At 47.7% G+C, this 20,317-nt stretch overlaps 1 protein-coding gene and 1 non-coding gene across 6 annotated transcripts in view; one reads left to right on the top strand and one right to left on the bottom strand.

Moving 5' to 3' along the window:
• The window catches only part of FER (FER tyrosine kinase), a 2,139,903-nt gene that overhangs the window by 1,503,924 nt on the left and 615,662 nt on the right, over positions 1-20,317 (bottom strand). The window lies entirely within an intron of this gene.
• Positions 8,364-8,525, top strand: LOC138512722 (U1 spliceosomal RNA). Its single transcript, XR_011281504.1, has one exon. It is a non-coding gene; the product is annotated as a U1 spliceosomal RNA (small nuclear RNA).

The raw sequence follows: 20,317 nt of genomic DNA, 5'->3' as shown, positions 1-20,317 counted from the left end.
TGGGGCACTAATCTCCTCCTTTGGGTTCTCGTACCAACCCTTCGCTGACGATACCCAAATCATCTTCTCTTTTCCTGAACTCTCCCCTGATCTATCAAAATTTCCAACTGTCTCTATACAATTAAATATTGGATGGCTTTGCACTCTCTGATGTTAAACTCTACCAAAACAGAAGCTCTCTTCTTCCATGCCAAAAGCACTCTCTCATATCTTCCTCTGCCTATCCAGTTCCCACCTGACACTCTCCCTACTCATCTTCAGCTAGAAACCTCAGCGTCATCTATGACCCTTCTCATACATTCTCTACTTTCATCTCCAAAACAGAACAGCAGTTCACCTCAACATCCTAAATATTAGGAAAGTCAGGCACCTCCTTCCTGTCAACACTGCCAAGCATATCTTAACCACTCTTGTCTTCTCTAAACTGGACTATTGTGCCAGTATCCTCTTTGTCTCCCCAACTATGCTTGCTTTCTGTCCTCTCAACAAGATCATTAACTTTGCTACCAGGACTCTCTTTGAACTCCCTCACTTCACACCTACTTCCTCGTACTATCACCAGGCTGGATGGCTAATGATGCAAAAGAGGGCCAGATTTACATTTCCTCTCCTGGTGCACAAATCTATCTACGGTAAGTACCACTGTATCTATTCTCCAAACTCTATTATAAACCTTCTCGTAATCTCCGCTCTGCCTCCTCGCCCTATCCTTGTGGCTCCCCCACCTCCCTTTGCTTCCTCTCGCTTCTGCTCTTTCTCTCTTCTTGCTCCACTTGCATGGAATTTTCTTCCCCCGGACATTGAGTAAGAGTCCACATGAATTTGTTCAAAACCAAACTAAAGCCTACCTTCCCGGCTCGGAGTTACCCTCTTAACCTGCCTCTTATCTGCCTGCTGGCTAACATTTGTCCCTTGCCTCTAACCTGCCTCTGTCTCTTACTTCCTATGCCTCCATTCTCGCACTTAACTCATCATTGTCACGTCCCAAGCACAGCTGGCTGTACCGCCTTCCTGCATTTAAAAATGTACATTGTTAAAACGGCAACCCGCTGAACTTTGAAAACTGTAAGGCCAAATTCCAGGTCCCGGAAACTGAAAGGTTCAGATACGCCCAGCTCAGGCACTGGCTATCAAGCGAAGGAATCAGGCAAGGCAGTAGCAGAGAGCTATCAGCCCTAGAGAGTACTCTCACGACCACCCCCCTAAAGGGAAAGTGGCCACCCTATACAGACTACTAGATAAAACGGACCCTAACAAGAAGGAGCCTTACATGATAAGATGGGAGAAGGACATGGGTAGAGAGATCGACCCAGCGGAATGGAACCATATCTGGTCCTGTGTACACAAAAGCTCCAAATGCATAACCAACAAAGAAGGAGCCTTCAAGGTGCGTTACAGATGGTACCGAACCCCAGAAATCCTCAACAAATGCAACCCCTCTATCCCGCCAAATGGCTGGAGGGGATGCTCAGACAAAGGCACACTATACCATCTACTATGGGCCTGTCCTAAAGCGGCCCAATTTTGGAGGAATGTCCTCGACCAAATTAAACTAATCACAGGCCTCACAATCCCGTGGGACCCTGGAGTAGTCCTGCTGGGGGCAACAGGCGAAGGACGATTCCCTCTGACCGGCCGTCTAACGGACCTCTGTCTGCACCTTCTATCGGAAGCAAAAATATCGATCGCCAGACTATGGAAACACCCGAGGGCCCATCAATCCCAATGTGGTGGACCAATGTTGGGAGATAGTTGCAGCAGAAAAAATCACGGCCGTGTGCTTCCACAACAGAAGCAAAGTCTACCAAACCTGGGCCCCATTTCTAGACTACACGCAGCAATTCCCGGGAGTGGCAAGACAGCCCCCAACCTTGCGATGGATGGAGAAACTGGACTGAACACCCGACGGAGGCAAATCGGGGAGACACCCCGGTGGCCTAGCCGGAGCCCAACACTGACAACATCCCCGCCTCACTAGCAGCATGGCGAACACAGGCCTAGAGCACGCCCCCCCCCCCACCTAAGACAGTGCAGCAAGAAAGAGACTGACTCCCGATACAGCTTATTGCATAAACCTATGCTCCCTGTATCTCCACTCTCCCCTCCCTCCAACTGTTTCTTTTTCGGACCTCAGTTTTACTGTTCTGTCAGTTTTGTTGAAACAAAGCTTTGATGTCACCTTAGACCCGATGTCTCGCCGAAAGCTGTACGTTTCCTTTTTTATTTTTGTATTACTGCTCACCTTTATAAAACAATAAAAAGAAATGTTGAAAAATAAAAAATGTACAATGTTGGTTGACCTTAATCTATGTATGTGCACTTATGTATTGTACCTGGTGACTGCTCCATTTACTCCCTTCCACAACCTGGTCAGAATGACAGTCAAACTCACCCCATTGTAAGAAACTGAATGCTTCCCGTCATTTGATTTCTTACCTATTGTACGTTTTTTTGTGATCAAAAGAGGATTGTTCCTCCTGTATATATAAATAAATAAAAACCCATTATTATTATTATTATTGGGACTGCCCTGAATACGTTACCAATATTAATCACACTCGATCATAATCTATCCAAACCCTTCTCCCTATCAATGCACTGTTATCACTTTATTCATGCCTTTTTGTTTGGGTTGTGTTTTGGGCCGGCAGGTGCACCAGAGCGTAAGTGAATGTACAACTGAACGAATTCTTGCGTTTATCGACACTTGCTCACGCAAGAATATATAATCTAGTTGCACACATGCCAAACTAGCAATATGAAAGCTCATCAAACATTGAAAAACAGCACATTTATCACACATGGAACCTTTTCCTCCTTCACCCTAAAGCAATACAAAATCTCACTTCTATCATCAGGGTCACTTTCTCACTCTCAGGAGAGTGTATATTTCGATTGGAGACTTCACTTTATTTCATTTAGCAAGACACTTCTCGGCCCTAGCACCAAAAACCCTGACATTCAGTGTACATTTATCACCCCTCTGCTTTAAGGCCAGGTCTGAGGAATGGTGAACAATATAGAATTTTGTTTTAAGACAAGGACACCACTTGCATTCAGGGAGTTTCAGAGTTGGGAACAAGGATTAGCAATACTCAATTATTTCAAATTACAATAACTTGAATTAGCGCTAGGACAGAGGGCTGAGGTTTCAAACGCCACCTAGCTCCCCCCATATTCAATTACTATATGGGAGTTAGTTCAATTATTATTCTGTAAAATATGCTACGGTCTACTCAGTTTGCCCCCCCACCCACTGATTAAGGGAAGTTAGACTTCATTCTTGGAGAGGAGGCAGGGCTAGCCGACAGACCACAACCAGGAGGGTTAGATGGTACTGTCGAGCGGGAACCGAAGACATACTTCATATGGCACTATCAAAACCAACCGATGTACTAACGAAACCCCCCCTTTTTCCACTCCTCCAACATAACCTACACACAAACTATACACGACTATGCGCTAGCCACGCAACAAATACACACCTAGCATTAAGCTAGCCATTGCACTCAACTAACCTTCTGAGACTCTGGATATAACCATAGACGGAACATACCAATGCACATAACCCATAAATCCATCCACACTACACACAAACGCACACTAGCACAACTCAACCAAATAACTAACAGTCATCTGTGACATTGGACCCCCGTATGGATACAACTAACCAATGCACATGACCATACCCCCACCCTATCCTGATACGACCAACACACCCAACATAAACATTAGCACACATCCGAGGCATTGAGTCTTACCCCTACGGTTACAACAAACCGTACCTCTCAACCAACTCCCACACGCAAGACAACGCACACAGACACCAGTTTCTCCTGGTTCTGAACCTATCCTATCATCATATCGCAACTAACACACCCCGTCCTCTTCTCTTGCAGAGCCACGTGATCGCCTGGAGATTGTCCATGGGTGTTAGTTTAGATCAACATAACATATGACCCGGTGTATCCATTCTCCCCTTTGAAGACCCTGTTCACGCCATGAAGATATCTGTGTACTTTGACAAGGTGTCGGGCCTATTCCGCTCACTACGTCCAGATCCATTCCCCCTTCCTCATCAAAGGATGTACTTACTTGTACCGTGCACTCACAATGGGGGTGGGTCGGCACGCACAAGGTGCCAAACACCATGTACAACTCAATGGGTCTTCCCTTTAGGCACCATGGCCCACCCCAGACCTGGTGTCTCCATACTCCTCTTTGAAGACCTTGTCCCTGCAATCAACATATCTGTGTCTCATTTGACAAGGTGCCCGGCCTGTTGCGCTTACTTCCTGCTTATCTGCCCCTCTGAGGAATCAGTAATGAAACCATGTTTTTGGTTGAAGACTTTTATTAAAAATAAAAGGATTGAGAAAAGGCCTCACTGACGCTGCTCTAAGAGGAACTTCCCTAACTAAAACCAAAACTAAGGATCTACCTGTGTCAGGATGTCAAAAGAAAAAAACTGTCCTTAAGGGGGGCGCTGTTGCGCGGCATCGTAGATGGCCTCAGCCTGAGAGCGCTCTGCTGGAGGCTGAGGATCCTTCGCCCACCGGAGCTGATTTACATGTGGCTGAGGCTTGGATTCTGCTCCAAGACGTAGCAGAGCACTTGGGGAATATAAGGACCGCGGCTCGAGGGCTGCGGGTCGCAGTGTCCGGCCTCGGGGCCCTGAACTGTTCTGGCTGCGTGGACCTGGTGTGCCCCCCCCCGCCTCCTGGAGATCTGTCTATCCGGCGGCCCCGGCCGCTACTGGGAGTGTTGTGGCTGCGGCTCGGGGCTGGTGGACGCACCCCGCGGTGTCCGCTCCTGCCCTTCTTGTGGCCAGGTGCCGGCTCCGACGTATGATCTGCGGTGCTGGCGCCCCGGCTTGGTGCCGCGGGCCTTGCTGTCAGCGGATTGCCTGCCTGGGACATTTGAGGCGGTGGGGGCAGGAGGTCGTGGCCCCCAGGGAGGTGAGTGGAGTGGCCCCTCTGTGATTATTCACGCCTGTGCTTTGGGGGCTCCCTCCTGGCAGCGAGTGACTTTGGGCACATATGTGCAGCTGGTGGTGACTTCCTGTGAAAAGTGGTGCAGACTGGGGGCATTTGGGACTGGTGGCAAGTGGCACCCTCATTGACTCTGTGGAAAACGTGGCGGGATACCCTCCCACCCTCCCTCTTTGGAGTGTAGTGAGGTGCCCCCTCCCCATGGATGTTACCCCCTTCCCCCTTTTTTTGTTTTCCCTCTTTGCTGGGTTTTGGCCTCTATACTTTCTGGGGCACCTCTGAATAATTGGACTTCTGATGGGATGGTCTGCGGCTGGTTGCTGGCACCCCCCCCCCACCTGTCTGGGATAAATAAGGAAAAATATAGCTGTGGGGGGAGCGGGGTCTTTACCCTCAAGTTGTGCTTTTACGCCCTTAAGTCTGGCAAAATCTGGACTTAAAGAGTTTATCCTCCCTGTGTCTGAAGCCGTTGCGGCTCGATCGCAGCCGCTGTTGGTGGTTCCCTGTATTCCCCTAGAATGGGCAACCCTAAGAAACAATCCAAGATGGAGCAATTTGCAAAACGGATAGAATAATTGCCGGCCAGGGAGAAGAGTCTGGGGCTGCTCATATTGACATGTCTGCCTTAAATCAAACCCTACTGGCCCTCAAGGGAAGTACTGACAGCTTGGGAGCTAAAATCGATGCTCTCACCTGTAAGGTGGATGTATTAGCGATTCAAACTGAGAAGCTGTGTGGTCGGATGACTGAGGCAGAGCAGAGGATTGGGGATGGGGAGGACAAGATCTCCGCTCTCCAAAGAGAGGTGACCTCTCTGCAACAGGCAGTTAAGAAAATAACGGCGAAGAATGACGACTTGGAAGGGAGATCAAGGAGGAACAATATAAGGATTACCGGGGTGGCTGAGTCCACTCGTATTGATAACATGGAACTCTTTGTCGAACAGCTTCTGAAGGAGGTTCTGGACAATCCACCGGTTTCGAATATGTTTATGGTTGAAAGGGCCCATCGTTCATTGGCGGTTAGGCCGCCCCCGGGGGCCCCGGAAAGGGCCATTATAGCCTGAATTTTCAGCTACAGGGATCGGGATACCAGGGAAAAGAAGATCCTGCAATGGGGCTCATCAACTATTCATTTATTTCCTGACTTTAGCCAGCAGGTGCAGGATCAGAGGAAAACATTTCTAAGCGTTAAGGCCATGTTAGGAAGAAGGGGGTCCGCTACACTAGGATGTATCCTGCTAAACTTAGCGTGGTGCATGATGGTAAGGTGTCCTTCTTCATTAACCCTGAAACAGCCGAGAGGTTCGCCTAGAGCAAGGTTGTCCAACATACGGCCCGCAGCCACAATGCAGCCCGCCAAGCCATTTTATGAGGCCCGCGAGGCCGTATGTTGGACAACTCTTGAGTAAAAAAAAAAACAAGTTTTTTTTTTCTTTTTTTAAATGTGCCTGTGCACAAAACTGTAACTTCCTTTGGTGACCCCATGGGGTCAACAGAGGTAGTTACAGTCCTCAGCCACGAAGCGTTAATTTATTTATTTCTGCAATGTTTGTCGGATATCCGACAAACATTGCAGAAATAAATAAATTTGTCAAGAAGATCTTGGGACTTGATGATGGAGGAAGGAGAGACTAATTTGTATCACGGCATAGTGAGAGTTACCTCGGGAATACCATTCATTTTCAGTGAGCGCAGGTCCATACAATTGCCTAGTACTCCCACAAACTATGAACAATGGGATTAATATAGTAGCAATTACTTTGCATTTAAATATCCCGTTTCAGGCAAGTAGGACCCACCATGCAAGAGAGGAACAGGCTCCGGCCCAGACATGCCCGTTCCTCTCTTGCATGGTGCTCCGAGGGGCAAAAGGCGAGCCGAGATGAAGGGAGGAGGTGGTGAGGTGAGGAGAGGAGAGTGCTGGCCCGTGCGAAGGAATATGTGGACAGGTGCTGTGCAGGAGTTCCTCTCGGCGTGGGCAGCACAGTGGATTCCTGAACCCCTGATTAGCCGTGGGTCGCTGCTCAGAGGGCCATTGTGCGGAGTTACGTTCAAGGTTTGTCATCTCTGGACATATGTTTAGCTGGGGTTGCGGCGACACAGCCTGTCTGCCCCAAAAATCGTTCTTTTGAATTGCGAATGTCACCGAAGATGAACCTTTATCAGCTGAGAAACTAAACCTTTGCAGTGCTTTTTTTCCTCGTCTCGAGACAAAGAACAGCACTAAGCACAGTGCGGATTGATGAAAATGTCCATGCATTATACCAATTACATTGGACATTATAGATGTGGCCAGTGGGGTTTCAAAGCATGGCAAAAACTACATGTACAGCACAATATGTTACCCTAGAAGTGCCCCAATAACACACTGCAACCTGCAAATGGGCCTCAGTGGACCACCTGCCAAGGTTTCTGGAAGTTGCTTATGATCTTGATCTGTGATCTATGATAGGTTATTTATAACGCGCTTAATACCCATGCAGCAGTGATCCCAATCATAAAAGTGAAACAGGGAAGCCCAATAAAGTATAACTTATTTTCACTCTTTTGGTAGCGCAGTCTGAGGGCAGCCTATACCCTTCAGGAGAGGTGTGAGCTGATACAGTTGCAACACAAAAAACAATAGTACCATGATCCCAAAATACCTTAGTTCTTGTCTTTCGGATCTCAGCAGAGCCAGGCTTTTCAGCATCAGACCAGAAGCATGGGTGCCTTTGTGCTGGACTGGGGTCAAGTCGGAGAGCAGCAGCGATGGGCCCCAATGATGCAGTTCTGTTTGGCAGTGGTGCCGATTTGCGGGTAGAAAACGCTGGGAACAGTAGTCCGTGCCAAGTGGATGGCACTGGAAGACTCAGTGACCTCTGGGCCCGGACAAGGGAATACTTGCCTTGGGCGCTGTGCAGGCTCGGCTGACACAACACGGCATATGGTTACGGCAAAGATGTCAAAGCTTCAGCATTGTCATTGAGCAGAACTCTGAGATTCAGGGGTGGTGGAGCGTCGAGGTCCAGGATGATTATGATGGTGTCAATGGGGCCAGCGCTGAGCAGCTCTGCTCAGGAGGGCCATGGGCCCCTGTGGGGCCGACAGGCAAGTGGGCAGACTGCAACAGGCCTGCTCGAGCCATCCTGCTATTTATACAAATCTCGGGCCGAGCAGGGCCTGATGGGAGAAAGGAACTGCGCTACAATCTGCTCTTCTGCTGGGCTCTGCCTGCTGGAGCTTCCCCCTACACGCGGGACAGGCAGCTCTGCAGATGCTCAGAGCTCCCGGGGATGGGGGTTGGGGCTGGGTCAGGGCCTGCCTTCTCACCCTCGCTTAGCGGGGCTTCCCAGAACTGACCCAACCCCTGCCCTCTTGCATGCAACTCATACTTAGCTGGCAGGGGAGAATCTGATCTCAAGGGCAGATCTCCCAGGGTGAGGCTTACCCATTGCACATCGGATTTGCTGACCCCTGCTATGTTCCCAAATGCGGGATACACGACTGCATTATTTCTGGTAGTGGGGGACTGCGCTCGCGCTCTCCCCCTGATTTATTGGTGAAAGAAAAGGTAAAGTGTGCACTAGGCCTGCTAGGTTGCATAGTTTAAGATTGTGCTCACATTGCGTTTCTTCAATTAGGTTCACCTATGGGTGATCGCTTTTCCACATTTTATCTGTTGAATTGAATTATGCTTCTTTCATCACCACAGAAGTAATGGGTATTACAGAGATAAGCTGCCATATGTATTGGGCACACTGCACATGCTCAGGCAGCATCAATCATGCTTTGTTCAGGACAATGCTGACCTAAATTGGGAACAGCCAGCATAGACATGTTGCTACAGGGGCATATTTTGGGTACAACCAGCATGACAATGTGTTACATAAGTGACAGTGCTGTCTTACACTTTGGACACATTGATCATTAAAATGTGTTGTGTTGTAAAATGTTCTTTTCTGCTGTTGGTGACATGGAATTTTCATGTTCCCCTTTAGAACTGATTGTAAACTTATGGCTTTTTGGTCACTTTTTCTGCTGTAAAATGCACCATTTCAACCCCATCTTTGAAAAAAAGTTCTTGGGGGGGTATCCCCCCCAAACCCTCCCTAGAACCTTGTAGCTCCCTCGCTACGCTCGGTCGCCCCCACTATTTCAGAAAAATATTAACACAGACACTGAAAGAAATCACAAGCAACTAACCTTTGATCACTGCCCATGATGCCAAAAGCTATCTTTGGGACTGCATGACTATCACTGCCTGTGATGCTATTGTGGCAAAGGTCACACAATATCGCTTTTTAATATATTGCTTTGGGTGAGGTTGTTGACTTTTGGCTCGCCGGCCCACTGGGTGACAAAAAGTTAATGCTTCGGCCCCACATTCAAAAAGGTTGGACAAGCCTGGCCTAGAGCATTCCAGACCCCGTGCCTCCTGCTCCGATGTCCCCTTGATTGGGAGCGAATTGGTGTGCTTATGGGGCTGCTCAAGGATGCACGATGGGTCCTGTGGAATGGCTTTGTAAACATTACTTTGAGTGGTGACTGTACCGGGTAACCTTGTCTTCTGGTGGGTGATCGAATTGTGACGTGTAACCATGGTATTGAGCCTCCAAGCTTTATGAGCTGCAGATGCCGCCTAGCTTCCCCCCGAGCCCAGCAGCCACTTAGCTTGGACGTGCATATTGTTTGTGGGCTTTAGGGTGGGGGTGTAATGTGGGGGCCAGAAGATTGGGGTTTCTGGCGTGGGTGGAGGGAGGGGTCTGGGGTATGGTTTGTTCTTTTGTTGGTATCATGTGGGTGTTGTTTGGGTGGGGGGGGGGTTTCCCAGGTTATTGTATGCACAGACAGAGAATTCAACAGGAGTTTATTTGGTGGTATTACCTGTCTAGTAATTAACTTTGACCTGACTTTACAACCGCTGGGGTTCTCTCATGGTCTCCGGTGTGGTCACCCTGATATATTCATACACAAAGAATGGGAGGGGTGAGCTCTCTTGTTGGCGGGGGTGGCGCTTTGGATCCGTCCGGGCAGACACGGTTTTCCTTTGGCTGTGCCCCGGTTGATATTTTGGCGACTGCAGCTCCTTCGACATATACCCATTGGTGGGTGAAATTATTTCTTCCTCGGGGCCGGGCTCCCCTGTCCCTTTGGACATAACTCTTCTTACATGGAATATTCGGGGCCTCACAAATGCGAAAAAGGTGCGACTCATATCCAATTTTGCCAGGAATCATCAGATTAACGTGTTATGTTTGCAAGAGACACACCTGGGAAGGGGTTACAAGCTCCCTGCCCTTTCTGGCTGGGGAATACATAGGTATGGCTCTTCTTACTCCACACATTCCCGGGGAATTGCTTCTTACATCCATCGCTCTTTAGGATTTAAATTTCACAAGCAAGCGGCGGACGAGGAGGGACGATTTTTGCTGGTGGCTGGGGAGATTGCGAACCATCCTATTGTATTTATTAACATCTATGGCCCTAATTATGATTCTCCCTATTTCTTTCAAAAATGTTCAGAGCATTCCCGGGTTACAAGATAGTGTGGGCGGGGGACTTTAACGTGGCTCTTTCCCCCATGTGGGACAGGTCGGCATCGACTCAACGGTCGATTCCCCACGCTGTGCAAAAATGGCAATCCATTATAGTTGATTATCCCTTGTTTGACGTATGGCGACGGTGTCACCCTGATGCACGGGAATTCACGTTTCATTCTAGCGTACACGGGAGTTCGTCCAGAATTGATTATTTGTTTATGTCCCCGGCCCCGGCCCGCGGGGTGGTCAGGGCGGATATTCTCCCGCGTACCCTTTCGGACCATTCTCCAGTGCTGGTAAAATTTAAGGGACCTCCATCTTATCCTAGGCAGCTTCGCTGGAGGTTTCGCGTCCGAGCGTTGGAAGATTTGGTGTTCCGGGAGGGGCATCGCCAGGCCATCACAGAGTTTTTTCAATTTAATGCTGAGTCAGTTCCCAGTCTTGTGGTGGTTTGGGAAACTTTTAAGGTGTTTTTGAGAGGCTGGTGCATGTCGCAGGAAGTGGGGGGGGGTGCTGAAGAGTATTCGTGGTGTGATAGCACGCAAGGAGAGGGAAATTAGGGATCTGGAACTCCGTCAGGGAAGCGCAGATTCACCAGATCTGCAAGATACTCTAGCAGCAAGGAGGTGGGAGGTTCAGGCCCTGATGGACGAGGAGAGATCCTTGGGCGACCCTGTAGCCGCAGCGAGATATGGGGAGGGGGATCGTCCGAGTAGGACCCTGGCCTGGGCTGTCAGACAGGAGAACCATTTGGAGCCTATTCTAGAGGTGGAGTCCCAGGGTGGCCCGCTTGTCAGGGATGTGCTTGAGATAAATGAGGTATTTCGTCAATACTATGAGCTGTTGTACACCGCTACTGGCTCAGCTGGGCATGACAATATCACAGATTTTCTTGATAGGGTCACCTTGGGTTGGCTGGATTCGGAGATTGATGGACTTCTTAATGAAGCCCCCTCGGCGGAGGAATTCCATAGGGTGATTATGTCTCTTCCGAATGGGAAAGCCCCGGGAACAGACGGGATATCAGCTGAATTATACAACGCTTACCCCGATTTGCTCATTCCCCACTTACGTAAAATGTTTGAGGCGGCGGCATCCTCCGGGGTACTCCCGGAATCTACGCGTACTGCCCTGGTCACGGTATTACTTAAACCCAATAAAGATCCTAAACGATGCTCCTCCTATCGCCCACTTTCATTGATAAACACTGATAATAAAATCATTGCTAAATTACTTGCAGATCGGCTTCTCCCCCACATGCCAGCACTAATCCTTCCCGACCAGGCGTGTTTTATTCCGGTACGATCCACTCAGAACAATCTGCGTAGATTATTTACTTTGATGCACAATGTGAATCCGGAGGTCCCGATCGCGGTGTTAGCCTTGGACGCGGAAAAGGCGTTTGATTCTGTGGAATGGCCTTTCCTGTTCGAGGTCTTCACCGCTCGGGTATCGGCTCTATGTATCTAGCCTGGATTCGCCTTCTATACACGGCTCCACGGGCACGGGTCTACACGAATGGGGTTCAATCCGCTCCCATCAATCCTTCCCAGGGAACTAGGCAGGGCTGTCCCTTTTCCCCTCTCCTATTTGCCCTGGCTATTGAGCCGGTGGCCTGTGTATTGAGCGAATTCCACTCTCATCGCGGTGTGATACTACGGTCGCATGTATCTATCATCTCACTTTACGCGGATGACATGCTTTTATACATAAAGCATCGTTGAATAAACGTGCAACCCGTGATGGAGAAGATAGTTGCGTTTGGTGCTCTGTCTGGGCTACAGATAAACTGGTCCAAGCTGGAGGTACTTCCGCTTACTCCGGGAGTCACCCCACAGGATGTGGGTAAGGCCTTCGTGTGGTGTCCACAGGGGATCTGATATTTGGGTATCAGAGGAGGAAGGGTATCCACTTCCCCTGCACTTTTGTATCAAGAAAATTATGTTTCTACCTTGCAACTTTTGGAACATCGGGTGGATTCTTGGGTCCAGCTTCCCATCTCCCAGGCGGCCCGCAACTCCCTAGCCAAAATGATTGTCTTACCGAAACTTTTGTATGTTTTTAACAACGTTCCAGTATGGCCCCTGGTATCATTCTGGAATGATATAGAGTCTATGCTGACTAGATTGATCTGGGCGGGGAAACGATCCCGCATTTCCCTGCGCTCAATGTACAGGTCATATGCCCAGGGGGGTTTTGAGGTTCCTAACCTGTACCTCTATTTTCTAGTGGCACAGATCCAGTACTCGATTTGGTGGTGGTCCCCAACGATCTGCCACACTCGCAGCTGGAGAGGTCAATCGCTCAAACGGAGGACCTTATAGGCTACCTTTGGGCTGTTCGGGAGCGCCATTTGAGGACGGAGATACAGCTGTTGGAGATTACGCTCAGGGCCTGGGACAGCTTGGCGAAGCTGGTGGGGATGGGCTTGTGGTATTCACCCAAGATGGCCATATATAGGGTCCGTGGTATCCCGCTTACATTTGAACACATCTTTATTCAGCATTTCCAGAGTCTGCACATTCACACCCTGGGCGATGTAGCACCACAAGGGAGATTCATAACTTGGGAAAACCTTAAGCCGAGAGGCGACTGGACTCCGATTACCCAGTTGTTATATTTTCGCCTCCACGAGGTACTGAAATCGAAATGGCCTGACTTCCCTGTTGCACCAGAGGCTTCCCCCGCTTTAGAGTATATTGTGGCCCCGCCCTCTTCTAGAAAAGTGGTCTCTTCCCTGTATTGTCTCGCTCGGGGGCTTGGGGACTCTCCTTCTTCCTATAGGGCCAAATGGGAAGCTAGTATGGCTTGTTCATTACCTGACGGTCAGTGGGTAGGCATACTTGCTCACACTAAATCGATTTCTAGTAATAACAGATTTCGCCTGATTCACTTTAAATTCTTGCATCAACTGTATTATTCTCCTATGACTTTGCATAAACTGTTTCCCCTTCGGTCTTCGGAGTGCAAGAGATGTCACCTGTCCCCTGCCAACTTTTACCATGTAGCTTGGTCCTGTTGCCATTTCCAGACTTTCTGGGGTGCTGTCGCTGAGGTGATGGGGTGGATGTTGGAGATCACGATCCCTTTCACTCCGGAAACGTGGGTGCCATTGTGGGTAGATCTACCTGTAAGCAGCGACAGAAAACTGTTTGGGATGGCTTCGGTGGTCGCCAAGTCTCTGGTGGCACGTGCATGGGGGTCTGCTAGGGCCCCATCAATACATCAATGGGTGAACTGCATGTCAATGTATGAGCGTAGAGAGTCAAAATACAACCAAACGCTCCCCCTTAATAGTAGACCCAAGGACTATTGACACTCTTTTAGGAGCTATATGGCTTGTGAGTCGGCTCCGGGGGTACCCTTTCGTTGCAGGATAATTTGGAAGGCACCCAAGAACGGAGTTGAAGATTATTGACTTTATAAATTTGTTCAGTATCTTCATCAGTTGCGGGCCTATTTATACCTGGCTCGTTGTCTTTATGAAGATAGTCTAGGTCACTGTATCCTAGGTGGAACTCTTGTCATCTGGATATGTTCTGTTGCATGCATTGACGACCTGGTGGGAGTTGAAGGGTCGGGTGTCCAAATGTTCTATTCTGACCCTTACACTATGAACTAAACTGTAAGGTGAAAAGGGAAATGTCTTTAACCTTAGGTGCTTGAAAAAGAGATAGTAAAATGAAGAATAAATGGTTCCAACTCAAATGTTCTCCAAGGATAATGAATCCTTGCTCCAGAGGGTGACTCTCTTCTTCTGGATGTTTCTTCAACAAAGAAAAAAGTTCTCAAAAGACCAAAAGGTCCTTGTTCCAGAGGATGATTCCTTTCCCCTGGATTTCTTCTTCTACACAAAAATTCCTCAGGAATAAACGGTCCATAAGTTCACTATAATACACACAGCTGTTTGTTTTTGTAAGTCTCTGTCTTTCAGTATTCCTGGTATCTCTTCCTACTAGCATGTTACTCCTTATCTTCCTATCAACAACAGTTCTGATATTTCTTCTCAGGAATTCTAATATTCACAAACTTACAACTGCCTGGCAGGCCAGGATTTCTTGTACTCATGCACTTGCCTGGCATACTTTCCTGCCAGGACCTCTGTTTTCAAAAACTGATGATTCCCTGATATATTTTCCTAACAGGGCTTCTTGCATTCATGCTCCTGTAATTGCATGGTATACACTCCTGCCAGGGCTTCTAGTATTCACACTATGTTTCTCTCCACTTCCACAGTTGCACTTTGCCTTTGTTCTTTAATATATCCTCTTGATACATTATCTGATTTGGGTTCCCCATGTATTTGCATTCCATACATTCTGTGATGAATCCTGCACAGTCATCTACAAACCCCAACCTAAAGTCTCCTCCCATGTAGCCAGAGAAGGGCAGATGCTACCTGGTCCTAACCCTGGGGGTGGTATTAGGGGGGAAGGAACACATGGCAGGAGATGGCTATCCAGAGGAAGTGATGACTCCACCAGGAGGGACGCGATATTCATCTTCTTCTGAGGATGAAGATGAAATAATTCCCAGACATTTAATGGCATTTGACCAATGTACCAATCCTTCTAATATTAATGTCCACAGATCCTGTTGTAAAAAGTCAGATAAACAGAACAAAGTTGGTGCCTCAAAGGTTCAGGAATTAAAGATGAAAACCTTGAATTGTCATAATTCTGCCTTCTAATGTGGAATTACAAACACTTTCAACAATCTCCCCTTACTCTAATAATTCTCAGCACAGTCTGACTTGTTTAAAAATAAAATGAAACAACTTAATGTTATACATTCTTCTATGGACTTCAGTTCCCCTAATTTTAAAAGTGCCATGACGAGGAAGAGGAGGTCAGTGGCCATAAGGACTCAGACTGGTGACTATTCAAAGGTGAACTCTAGTTGCTATCATTCAAAGCACATGAGCGGGATATTTAAATCCCCTGATGAGACCCAGCTAGGGAATGAAGGAAACGAAGAGAAAAATGGTGAAGCACAGGAAGGTGAAAGTAAGCAGAATATGCTCAGCGGAAAGCAGTGTATTAAGACGAAGCCCAGCTGAGGAGACATACTACCAGAGCAGCATGTGGTGGGCGAAGCCACAGAAGATCAACTGAGCTGTCAATGCGCCTGAAGACCAAGGCGCAACTTGCCCGAAGCTCGCGGAAGAGAAAGCAGACAGACGATGAAGGACCGCCGCAAAGCATAACAGCAAGAGCGAGCCGCCGCAGAGAAACAGTGAGTTGGCAGAGAGTGAATGCTGATCACAGGTGTAAGGAAGACATGGCATCAAAGCAAGACAGACACAAGTCATCACAGTTCAAGGGTGTTTTTTAAACTTATAAAATGGGCGAGATATGACCATCAAATTCTAAAACCATCCAAGTGGTGTCTAGTCAAATAAAAAGGGCATATACTAAAAAAAATAATATTGCCTATCCTTACCGCTATGCTACAAAATAGTGTGGGACAAGAAAAGAAATAGGTATTCACAAAATGATAAGTCGGGATGTTATTGTCGGGGTTTCCCTTCCCCACGTTTTAGCACGGGACAAGGCGGGACTCTTGAGCAGAGCACACTCCTGGGCTTCTCCGACACAAGTTTACAGTTCAGTTTCTCTATATCAGGGCCTTCTGTGCCCAAGTCTCATCTCATGCAAAGTCTCTTGCTTCAGTTCTCGTTGCCTGATGTGCTCCTTTCATCAGGACTTCTTATGGGCACCTCATATCCCTGCTATACTGTCCTGCCAGGTATCTTTCGCAAATTGTCTTATAGCTTCCATGTACTTTGGATAGAGGGCCTGAATTTCCCCCTGGGGAATTATAATTCCCCTTATATTTTCTTTTCCTGATGTCTTACTTTCACCAGGACTTCTTTTCTGTTTCACTGTCCTTTAGTATAGCACAGTCGCACCACTTCACTATATCCGCTTGAGGTATAACTTGTTCCAACTTTCCCCACATTGATATCTCACACATTGGTACTTGTTCAAGTTCTGCCACTGTAATTATTTCTTAAGTGTTCATTTGTTTAGATATCACTTGCTCCAACGTTCCCCCACACTGACATTTCATACATGGGGACTAGTTCAAGTTTTGCCTTTGAGTTTTATTTGATCGGTATTCAAATATTCTTGTTCCATTTATCTGCTTACATGCCTGTCAGTACGCCCCGGGGTCCTGAATGCCTCTGCGCACACTCACCGGTATCCGGTAGCATTCCAGACCCATTGCACATTGTGGTGGTGAAGTACTCTCCACAGGATGGCCTCCTTCACACTGCAGACCTTACTTCCGTGTTCCCAGCAGCTAAGTGCTTCCTCGCCGGCTCCTCTTGGCAACTTGGGTCAAAGGATGCTGCTTTTCGACAACCGTTTTTCCGGTGGCTCTTCTGCTCCCAGAGCCTCAAGGGTCTGCACATGGTGCATGCAGCGTCTCCTGGCCGTGTGCCACACCGGTAACCTGCCTTCACAGTGGCGAGCTGCAGCCTGTGAACACCTGCGTTCCCAACCTCCGCCAGCACAGTCCTTCTCCGTACTGCTACCTCGGTCTGCGTCACTGGCTCTCGAGTACGGATACCATCTTTAAATGTCCCACACATTCCAGATCCATAACTAGTCTGCGCATTCAACTTGCTGTTTCTTTCAAGCTGCATCAACTCCTTCCTCTCCAACATCTCAGTATTTCAAGCTTTATGGGACATGAAGTCCATAGCGTTTCTTGGATTTCTGAAATTAAGTTCAAAACCTTTGTTTAGAAAAACCTTAGGAAAAGGAAATGTTAGTTGTGTCTAATCTGTGTGAGAGGTATGACCGGACATTTGTTTAGAGTGATGAACAGGAAAGGGGTTTCTGTGTTTTACAAGGGGAGGGACTTGTATGGTGACAATAAGCCATGAAGAAGCAGTCTCTTCCCACGTGATCGTCCCAAATGATAACCACCCTCAGGGTCGGGATCAGGTAGCGGCTGCAGTCCCCTGGCCACATGGAAGGAGATCTCTGTGGGGGACGGTGATGACTCCATAGGATCCTGGGGGCGGCTATATGAGGGAGGGCCACCTGGGGGAGGCGACCCTCAGGGGGATGACAGGACATCATTAGGAAAGGTCACATACCCCCCTTCCCTTTTAGGGATGTTCCCTCCAGTCCTCATGTCTCAATGGCATATTCTAACACTCTTCCTCCACCATGTGCCACCTCTACTTTTAGTAATCTCCAACATGGCACAAAGAACTATCAACCACTGAGATGAGGAAGACACAGGGAGCAGTTATGATCACTCCCAAAAGGTTCCCATAACAGTTTCCTTTACCTCACATAAGGAACATCGTGAGGACAACTGAGACAATAAAAAGGGATTAAACAATAAAGATCACTAAGACCAGTGAGCTCACACAGTGGTCTAGTCTTTGGAAACTACTCAATCACATCAGGAAGTTTAAAACCAGCACAGCTGACAGCAAGCATAGAGAGCTGCAGATGCTGACCTGCACGGACACCGACCAGTTCGCTGAGGGAACGGACGCCACAGGAAATCATGTCGAGGCAGACCCAGACGGCAGAAGAGGAAACCAGAGGGCAAACGGCTCATCGCCCGAGAGTGCAAGGTAGCAGGAATCGTAAACTGACACAACAAGGGCACAGCAGCCAACGTGAAGCACGCCGAGCCAGCAACAGAGAAGGAAACCAAATCAGAGAACAGCGAAGGACACTAAAAGCACCCGGTAACCCGAGGGAAAACGGAAGGATTACTGGGTTGCCTGAAGGTGCACGCCGCTTCATAGAAGCAACATGTGAGCAAAGTGAAATCTGTGAAGAAGTTAACAAACCCGTAAGCTATGCTACGAAGGGGTTGTTGAACCTGCACCTTAAAAGAGAAAGCAAAGTAATTGTGAAAGAATACCAAGTAAAAGTGAACACACTGGGAAAAGGGGCAGAGGCCAATTGTATGAAAAAAGATGCAATATTGAAACAAACACTGTTAAACAATGAACAATAAATCAACAGTGGGCAAATACTGTTTAATGGATAAAAGGAAAACTCGTTGTGTGAAAGACCTGGCAGGAGAGTATACCTGAAGGGGCCCCTGAGGGACCCTCGTTTGTGGAAACAAGGCACAATCACCACACACGAACTGATATGCCAGACACGAGGTTGTATTCCCAAAATCTAGGGTTTATTGCAAAGCAAATAGTCTCAGTTGGCCAACTGGTCGCACGCCCCGCGACGTGTGTCTACCAGACCTCAGGGGACGCAAGAGAGCGAAATTCGTACAACAGTTACATATATACAAAACAAGCATCTAGTAATCAGTAGTGTCACAACTTGTACCGCCCCTATTGCATTTCCTTTGAACTAGGCAAAATGATTGACAATGGTGACGAGTATGACACCTTCAAACATTCATTTAGTAACAGGTTGCAATTTTGTAAGCCCACAGACATAAGTCTTTGTTTTAAAGAACACAATGCTTCTGTTTCTGAAAACAAGCTGTGCGTAGGGAGAGACACATTCCAGGCCTTGCTATCTCCTAATTTCTATTTGTGTACTGTGGGTCAACTTGCTCTCCAGGGCTCTACCGGGCTCAGGAAAGGGGGGCCGCAAAGAAGAGCATAATTCAAGTCATTTAATGTTCGCTCTAGCATTTCTACTGTGCTTACCGAGACTAGCTGGCACCTGCTGTACTGATTAGAATGCCTTGCTGCTCACTCTCCAAGGATATGCGAGGGAGGGGACCGGGCATTTCTGTCTGGGTTACTGCGTTATGTTTCAACATGCCACTCGCGGCCTCGCGTTGTGAACCAGTGAAGCAGAATAATATTTCAGCAAAGCAGTTTTACATGAGACAAAAAAGGCAATGTTAGAGAAAACAAAAAGAAAACAAAATGGCGATTTCAGTCACCTTAAAATGGCCGCACCATGGTTAAGCTTTTGCTACACCTTTCTATTACTAAACACATGAGGCGGTTGGTCTTCGGCCAACAAAGTATAGTGCCTTACGTTCGAGGGGGTGTCTAATCTTTCTGGACTGACATACCAGGCAAAGTAAAATGTGTGTAGAAAGTTGCAGAAGGAAGAGTATTTCAAGGAAAATCCATGCCCTTGAGATTGTAAAGTACCATAAATGCTGGACAAAATGCTAGTAATTCCAGCTCCAGCCTTTTTTTCCAGACCAGCACACTTCAAGTTTGCTGGTGGGAGCCACAGATCTACCGGCAGGCCTAACCTGCAGGTAGATCAGCCCTCTACTGTCAAATAATTGCTGGAATCACTGGTACTATCGATGCCAGTAATTCCAGCAATACCATTCCATGGAGTCGTATGAGACTCTATGGGAACTTACCCGCTCTCCGCCGCCCGTAATAACCTGGTAATACTGTGTGTACAGGAGGACAAGTATCTCAAGGAAGACCCATGTCCCCAAAATGTTGAAGTGCTATAAGAGTGAAGACAGTAAAAAGAGAATTACTAGGAAATCAAATGCCCTTAGGATTCTTAATTATTTGAAAAGTGAAGAGAAACATGGGGACAGGAGCTATTCTCTCTCCCCCCCCACCTGAGAACTGGAAATGCGTCAAGAGGAGGGAACTATCCTCTTGGGGTTCTAAAGACCTCGGTTATTCTTTGTTTGAACTTTTCATATTGGTAAAGGGTACCAGGAGAAGAGAGCCATTCCCTGGTACTGTGATTATTATCCACTTGGAACTTTTTCATTGGAATTACATCTTTGTGTTGAAATCAAACATTTGTGCACCTTGCGATCCAGAGACACCTATCCTTTGCACTTTAGAGTTTGTTTTTAGAGT

This window comes from Ambystoma mexicanum, chromosome 6p, assembly GCF_040938575.1.
Source record: "Ambystoma mexicanum isolate Mex_15411 chromosome 6p, UKY_AmexF1_1, whole genome shotgun sequence".
Classification (NCBI taxonomy): Eukaryota; Metazoa; Chordata; class Amphibia; order Caudata; family Ambystomatidae; genus Ambystoma; species Ambystoma mexicanum.
This window is presented reverse-complemented; position numbering and strand designations above follow the sequence as displayed.